We start from the raw sequence: 6,159 nt of genomic DNA on the forward strand, positions 1-6,159 counted from the left end.
GTCCAAAATGTCGCTAGTTCGGCAGGATCGGAGTCATCGTTTTTGGTGACAAAAATAGAAATCTACAATTTTTTCTGAAAATGGTTTTACAATGTTTTTTTTAGGCCTGTCCAGAATGTCGCTAGTTCGGCATGACCGGGGTCACTGTTTTTGTATCACGAAAATGAAGAAAAAAAAATCAGCAATTTTTGGTGAAAATGGTTTTAAATTTTTTTTTTAGGCTTGTCCAGAATGTCGCTTTTTCGGCATGATCGGAGTCATAGTTTTTAGGGACAAAATAGAAATCTGCAATTTTTTGTGAAAATGGTTTTAAAATGTTTTTTTAGGCCTGTCCAGAATGTCGATAGTTCGGCATGACCGGGGTCACTGTTTTTGTGTCAAAAAATGAAGAAAAAAAAATCAGCCATTTTTGGTGAAAATGGTTTTAAAACATTTTTTTAGGCCTGTCCAGAATGTCGCTTTTTCGGCATGATCGGAGTCATCGTTTTTAGGGACAAAATAGAAATCTGCAATTTTTTGTGAAAATGGTTTTAAAATGTTTTTTTTAGGCCTGTACAGAATGTCGATAGTTCGGCATGACCGGTGTCACTGTTTTTGTGTCAAAAAATGAAAAAAAGAATTCTGAGCTTTTTTTTTGAAAATGGTTCTAAAATGCTTTTTTTTTAGGCCTGTCCAAAATGTCGCTAGTTCGGCATGATCTTAGTCATCGTTTTTGGTGACAAAAATAGAAATCTAAAATTTTTTGTGAAAATGGTTTTAAAATGTTTTTTTTTGGCCTGTCCAGAATGTCGCTAGTTCGGCATGACCGGGGTCACTGTTTTTGTGTCATTAAAATGAAGAAAAAAAAATCAGCAATTTTTGGTGAAAATGGTTGTAAACATTTTTTTTAGGACTGTCCAGAATGTCGCTTTTTCGGCATGATCGGAGTCATCGTTTTTAGGGACAAAATAGAAATCTGCAATTTTTTGTGAAAATGGTTTTAAAATGTTTTTTTAGGCCTGTCCAGAATGTCGCTAGTTCGGCATGACCGGGGTCACTGTTTTTGTGTCACGAAAATGAAGAAAAAAAAATCAGCAATTTTTGGTGAAAATGGTTTTAAAAAAAATTTTTCGGCTTGTCCAGAATGTCGCTTTATCGGCATGATCGGAGTCATCGTTTTTAGGGACAAAATAGAAATCTGCAATTGTTTGTGAAAATATTTTTAAAATGTTTTTTTAGGCCTGTCCAGAATGTCAATAGTTCGGCATGACCGTGTTCACTGTTTTTGTGTCAAAAAATGAAAAAAAGAATTCTGTGCTTTTTTTTGAAAATGGTTCTAAAATGCATTTTTTTTAGGGCTGTCCAAAATGTCGCTAGTTCGGCATGACCGGGGTCACTGTTTTTGTGTCACGAAAATGAAGAAAAAAAAATCAGCAATTTTTGGTGAAAATGGTTTTAAAAAAAAATTTTCGGCTTGTCCAGAATGTCGCTTTATCGGCATGATCGGAGTCATCGTTTTTAGGGACAAAATAGAAATCTGCAATTGTTTGTGAAAATATTTTTAAAATGTTTTTTTTAGGCCTGTCCAGAATGTCGCTAGTTCGGCATGACCGGGGTCACTGTTTTTGTGTCACGAAAATGAAGAAAAAAAAATCAGCAATTTTTGGTGAAAATGGTTTTTAAAAAATTTTTTAGGCTTGTCCAGAATGTCGCTTTTTCGGCATGATCGGAGTCATCGTTTTTAGGGACAAAATAGAAATCTGCAATTTTTTGTGAAAATAGTTTTAAAATGTTTTTTTAGGCCTGTCCAGAATGTCGATAGTTCGGCATGACCGGGGTCACTGTTTTTGTGTCACGAAAATGAGCAAAAAATATCTGCAATTTTTTGTGAAAATGGTTAAAAAAAATAATTTTAGGCCTGTCCAGAATGTCGCTTTTTCGGCATGATCGGAGTCAACGTTTTTAGGGACAAAATAAAAATCTGCAATTTTTGGTGAAAATGGTTTTAAAATGTTTTTTTTAGGCCTGTCCAGAATGTCGATAGTTCGGCATGACCGGGGTCACTGTTTTTGTGTCAAAAAATGAAAAAAAGAATTCTGAGCTTTTTTTTTGAAAATGGTTCTAAAATGATTTTTTTTTAGGCCTGTCCAAAATGTCGCTAGTTCGGCATGATCTTAGTCATCGTTTTTGGTGACAAAAATAGAAATCTACAATTTTTTGTGAAAATGGTTTTAAAATGTTTTTTTAGGCCTGTCCAGAATGTCGCTAGTTCGGCATGACCGGGGTCACTGTTTTTGTGTCACGAAAATGAAGAAAAAAAAATCAGCAATTTTTGGTGAAAATGGTTTTAAAATTTTTTTTTAGGCTTGTCCAGAATGTCGCTTTTTCGGCATGATCGGAGTCATCGTTTTTAGGGACAAAATAGAAATCTGCAATTTTTTGTGAAAATGGTTTTTAAAATGTTTTTTTAGGCCTGTCCAGAATGTCGCTAGTTCGGCATGACCGGGGTCACTGTTTTTGTGTCACGAAAATGAAGAAAAAAAAATCAGCAATTTTTGGTGAAAATGGTTTTAAAAATTTTTTTTAGGCTTGTCCAGAATGTCGCTTTTTCGGCATGATCGGAGTCATCGTTTTTAGGGACAAAATAGAAATCTGCAATTTTTTGTGAAAATAGTTTTAAAATGTTTTTTTAGGCCTGTCCAGAATGTCGATAGTTCGGCATGACCGGGGTCACTGTTTTTGTGTCACGAAAATGAGCAAAAAATATCTGCAATTTTTTGTGAAAATGGTTAAAAAAAAAAAATTTAGGCCTGTCCAGAATGTCGCTTTTCGGCATGATCGGAGTCATCGTTTTTAGGGACAAAATAGAAATCTGCAATTTTTTGTGAAAATGGTTTTAAAATGTTTTTTTAGGCCTGTCCAGAATGTCGATAGTTCGGCATGACCGGGGTCACTGTTTTTGTGTCAAAAAATGAAGAAAAAAAAATCAGCCATTTTTGGTGAAAATGGTTTTAAAACATTTTTTTAGGCCTGTCCAGAATGTCGCTTTTTCGGCATGATCGGAGTCATCGTTTTTAGGGACAAAATAGAAATCTGCAATTTTTTGTGAAAATGGTTTTAAAATGTTTTTTTAGGCCTGTCCAGAATGTCGATAGTTCGGCATGACCGGGGTCACTGTTTTTGTGTCACGAAAATGAGAAAAAAATATCTGCAATTTTTTGTGAAAATGGTTCTAAAAAATTTTTTTAGGCCTGTCCAGAATGTCGCTTTTTTGGCATGATCGGAGTCATCGTTTTTAGGGACAAAATAGAAATCTGCAATTTTTTGTGAAAATGGTTTTAAAATGTTTTTTTAGGCCTGTCCAGAATGTCGATAGTTCGGCATGACCGGGGTCACTGTTTTTGTGTCAAAAAATGAAAAAAAGAATTCTGAGCTTTTTTTTTGAAAATGGTTCTAAAATGCTTTTTTTTAGGCCTGTCCAAAATGTCGCTAGTTCGGCAGGATCGGAGTCATCGTTTTTGGTGACAAAAATAGAAATCTACAATTTTTTCTGAAAATGGTTTTACAATGTTTTTTTTAGGCCTGTCCAGAATGTCGCTAGTTCGGCATGACCGGGGTCACTGTTTTTGTATCACGAAAATGAAGAAAAAAAAATCAGCAATTTTTGGTGAAAATGGTTTTAAAATTTTTTTTTAGGCTTGTCCAGAATGTCGCTTTTTCGGCATGATCGGAGTCATAGTTTTTAGGGACAAAATAGAAATCTGCAATTTTTTGTGAAAATGGTTTTAAAATGTTTTTTTAGGCCTGTCCAGAATGTCGATAGTTCGGCATGACCGGGGTCACTGTTTTTGTGTCAAAAAATGAAGAAAAAAAAATCAGCCATTTTTGGTGAAAATGGTTTTAAAACATTTTTTTAGGCCTGTCCAGAATGTCGCTTTTTCGGCATGATCGGAGTCATCGTTTTTAGGGACAAAATAGAAATCTGCAATTTTTTGTGAAAATGGTTTTAAAATGTTTTTTTTAGGCCTGTACAGAATGTCGATAGTTCGGCATGACCGGTGTCACTGTTTTTGTGTCAAAAAATGAAAAAAAGAATTCTGAGCTTTTTTTTTGAAAATGGTTCTAAAATGCTTTTTTTTTAGGCCTGTCCAAAATGTCGCTAGTTCGGCATGATCTTAGTCATCGTTTTTGGTGACAAAAATAGAAATCTAAAATTTTTTGTGAAAATGGTTTTAAAATGTTTTTTTTTGGCCTGTCCAGAATGTCGCTAGTTCGGCATGACCGGGGTCACTGTTTTTGTGTCATTAAAATGAAGAAAAAAAAATCAGCAATTTTTGGTGAAAATGGTTGTAAACATTTTTTTTAGGCCTGTCCAGAATGTCGCTTTTTCGGCATGATCGGAGTCATCGTTTTTAGGGACAAAATAGAAATCTGCAATTTTTTGTGAAAATGGTTTTAAAATGTTTTTTTAGGCCTGTCCAGAATGTCGCTAGTTCGGCATGACCGGGGTCACTGTTTTTGTGTCACGAAAATGAAGAAAAAAAAATCAGCAATTTTTGGTGAAAATGGTTTTAAAAAAAATTTTTCGGCTTGTCCAGAATGTCGCTTTATCGGCATGATCGGAGTCATCGTTTTTAGGGACAAAATAGAAATCTGCAATTGTTTGTGAAAATATTTTTAAAATGTTTTTTTAGGCCTGTCCAGAATGTCAATAGTTCGGCATGACCGTGTTCACTGTTTTTGTGTCAAAAAATGAAAAAAAGAATTCTGTGCTTTTTTTTGAAAATGGTTCTAAAATGCATTTTTTTTAGGGCTGTCCAAAATGTCGCTAGTTCGGCATGATCGGAGTCATCGTTTTTGGTGACAAAAATAGAAATCAAAAATTTTTTGTGAAAATGGTTTTAAAATGTTTTTTTTAGGCCTGTCCAGAATGTCGCTAGTTCGGCATGACCGGGGTCACTGTTTTTGTGTCACGAAAATGAAGAAAAAAAAATCAGCAATTTTTGGTGAAAATGGTTTTAAAAAAAAAATTTCGGCTTGTCCAGAATGTCGCTTTATCGGCATGATCGGAGTCATCGTTTTTAGGGACAAAATAGAAATCTGCAATTGTTTGTGAAAATATTTTTAAAATGTTTTTTTTAGGCCTGTCCAGAATGTCGCTAGTTCGGCATGACCGGGGTCACTGTTTTTGTGTCACGAAAATGAAGAAAAGAATTCTGTGCTTTTTTTTGAAAATGGTTCTAAAATGCATTTTTTTTAGGGCTGTCCAAAATGTCACTAGTTCGGCATGATCGGAGTCATCGTTTTTGGTGACAAAAATAGAAATCTAAAATTTTTTGTGAAAATGGTTTTAAAATGTTTTTTTAGGCCTGTCCAGAATGTCGCTTTTTCGGCATGATCGGAGTCATCGTTTTTAGGGACAAAATAGAAATCTGCAATTTTTTGTGAAAATGGTTTTAAAATGTTTTTTAGGCCTGTCCAGAATGTCGATAGTTCGGCATGACCGGGGTCACTGTTTTTGTGTCACGAAAATGAAAAAAAAATATCTGCAGATTTTTGTGAAAATGGTTCAAAAAAATTTTTTTAGGCCTGTCCAGAATGTCGCTTTTTCGGCATGATCGGAGTCAACGTTTTTAGGGACAAAATAGAAATCTGCAATTTTTTGTGAAAATGGTTTTAAAATGTTTTTTTTAGGCCTGTCCAGAATGTCGATAGTTCGGCATGACCGGTGTCACTGTTTTTGTGTCAAAAAATGAAAAAAAGAATTCTGAGCTTTTTTTTTGAAAATGGTTCTAAAATGCTTTTTTTTTAGGCCTGTCCAAAATGTCGCTTTTTCGGCATGATCGGAGTCATCGTTTTTAGGGACAAAATAGAAATCTGCAATTTTTTGTGAAAATGGTTTTAAAATGTTTTTTTAGGCCTGTCCAGAATGTCGATAGTTCGGCATGACCGGGGTCACTGTTTTTGTGTCACGAAAATGAGCAAAAAATATCTGCAATTTTTTGTGAAAATGGTTAAAAAAAAAAAATTTAGGCCTGTCCAGAATGTCGCTTTTTCGGCATGATCGGAGTCATCGTTTTTAGGGACAAAATAGAAATCTGCAATTTTTTGTGAAAATGGTTTTAAAATGTTTTTTTAGGCCTGTCCAGAATGTCGATAGTTCGGCATGACCGGGGTCAC

Source organism: Salmo salar, unplaced genomic scaffold (genome assembly GCF_965601325.2).
Source record: "Salmo salar unplaced genomic scaffold, fSalSal1 ptg000652l, whole genome shotgun sequence".
NCBI lineage: Eukaryota > Metazoa > Chordata > Actinopteri > Salmoniformes > Salmonidae > Salmo > Salmo salar.